A 2,500-nucleotide genomic window follows, 5' to 3' on the forward strand; every position below is an offset into this window, starting at 1 on the left:
TTAACCCATTATTAAGAAACTACCTTTTGGTCAGTTTTTGTTTATTGAATTACTATCCATATATATACATATATATATATTTTTTTTATTGAACAGCCATTCATTCCACTGCAGGACATAGGCTTCTCTCAATTCACTATTGAGAGGTTAAATGGCAGTGTCACCCTTGCCTGATTGGATACCCTTCCTAATCAATCACGGTTCAGCGGGCAAACAATTGTGCCGTGGCAGCGACTTCCCCTATGGCACCTGCGTTTAACTTCTCAAGGCAATATGTTGTTTTCTTGGGCTCGAACCAGCAGTCAGAGCGCAACATTTTTACGACCGCCGCGACGACAGGGACTAGAACTCGGGACCATGAGGGTTGGAGTCCAGTGCTCTAACCACTGGACCATTGCGGCAGTCATAACTTATTTTATCAATATTTTTCATTTGAAAAGAAACACGTTATTCCGAAACTGTCCAGATGGCAAATTATCTGCTAGAATGAAAAGGTTATTTTAGAAGTGACTGAATTTTTATACCATGACTATATCTTAATGAATTAAATGTCTCCTAGCATTATTCATATGTGTGTGTGTGTGTGTGTGTGTGTGTGTGTGTGTGTGTGTGTGTGTGTGTGTGTGTGTGTGTGTGTGTGTGTGTGTGTGTGTGTGTGTGTGTGTGTGCACACAAGCACACAAGCACACAAACACATTTAATTATGTATGTATATGTGTATATATGTATATAACATGTATATATGTATATAACATAGGTGTGTATATATGTATATATGTATATATTTATACACACACATATATATATATATATATATATATATATATATATATATATATATATACACACACACATATATATATACATATATACATATATAAATATAATGTGTATCTGTCTATCAATCTATCTCTATCATTTATATATATATACATATATATACATATATATATATATATATATATATATATATATATATATATATATATATATATATACATATATATACAGATGTCCTCGGCGAGATATTCGTATTGTGCTGGGCGACTTCAATGCGGTATCCGGCTGTGATCGAGCTGGCTACGAGATGTCTGTCGGTCCTCATGGCTCAGGAGCTGATGCTGGCAGTGAGAATAGCCTCCTTTTCCGTGACTTTGCTAGGTCCCAGAAATTGAGGATTTCTGGCTCCTGGTATCAGCGTTCTGTCCCGCATCGCTGTACTTGGTACAGCGATACAGGAAGAGTGGCCAAGGAGATCGACCACATCCTCGTTAGCACTCGATGGAGGATCCTCCAGAACTGCAGGGTATATCGAAGTGCTGAGTTCTGTGGAACTGACCATAGAATAGTGGTGGCTACTCTCCGGGTCCACTTTAGAACCCCCCGTCGCCCAAATGAACACCCTAGGGTGTTTAATTTGGACAGATTGAGGGAGGACGAGTGTACCCGGGGGTTTGCCGGGGCTATCTCTGGTCGTCTCACAGCACTCGAGGGCCAGACAGACCCTGTTCTTATGTGGGATACCTTCAAGCGTGAAATGCTTGATGCAGCTCAGGAATCCATTGGTGAACGCCCAAGAACAAGACAGAATTCCATCTCGCAGGAGACGCTGGAAGCCACAGATGCTTGTCGTGCGGCTTGACTGTCAGGGGATCGCACTTTGCACCGCTCTCTGGTGCACAGGACTAGGTCACTGTTGAGAAGGGATAAGGAACAGTTTATCAGTAGTCTTGCAGAGGAGGTCGAAAGCCATTTCCTTGTAAATGACCTTCGTCCTGCCTACCAAGCTCTGAGAAAGCTGAACTCCAAGCCCCCCTCACAGACGGCTGCAGTCCGCTCAGCAAGTGGCCAGATAATCTCAGATCCTGATGAGGTGCGTGTGCGTTGGGCTGAGTATTTTGAGCAGTTGTATAAGGTTGATCCACCAACAGTTAACATGGATGCGGGTAATGTTGAGACTCCTCTGCCAGATCCACCCATCAGCGAGGATCCACCCTCCCTGATCGAAATCAGGGGGGCGATCTCCAAGCTGAAGAGTGGTAAAGCAGCAGGTGTCTGTGGCATCCCAGCCGAATTGTTAAAGGCTGGTGGAGAACCTATGGTAAGGGGCTTGCATGCAGTCCTGTCTGCCATCTGGCAGACTGGTACCTTTCCCCCTGACCTGCTGAGGGGTGTGGTCATCCCTCTCTGGAAGGGGAAAGGGGATCGGTGGGGCTGCAGCAATCACCGAGGCATTACACTACTCGGCAAGGTACTCGCACACATCTTACTGAGACGTATCAGGGACCACCTGTTGAGGCACCAAAGACCGGAGCAATCTGGTTTCACTCCTGGTAAGTCCACAATAGACCGCATCCTGGCGCTTCGAATCATTGTAGAGCGCCGTCGTGAGTTCGGACGTGGGCTGCTCGCAGCCTACATCGATCTCAAAAAGGCGTTTGACACGGTGCATCGCGAATCTCTCTGGGAGATCCTGAGGCTAAGAGGAATTCCAATAAGG

General features: G+C 45.0%; 1 protein-coding gene across 1 annotated transcript in view; it reads left to right on the top strand.

The window, feature by feature from the left end:
* LOC125047017 (2-oxoisovalerate dehydrogenase subunit beta, mitochondrial-like) overlaps positions 1-2,500 on the top strand; it is an 11,259-nt gene that overhangs the window by 754 nt on the left and 8,005 nt on the right. The window lies entirely within an intron of this gene.

This window comes from Penaeus chinensis, chromosome 40 (genome assembly GCF_019202785.1).
Source record: "Penaeus chinensis breed Huanghai No. 1 chromosome 40, ASM1920278v2, whole genome shotgun sequence".
Classification (NCBI taxonomy): Eukaryota; Metazoa; Arthropoda; class Malacostraca; order Decapoda; family Penaeidae; genus Penaeus; species Penaeus chinensis.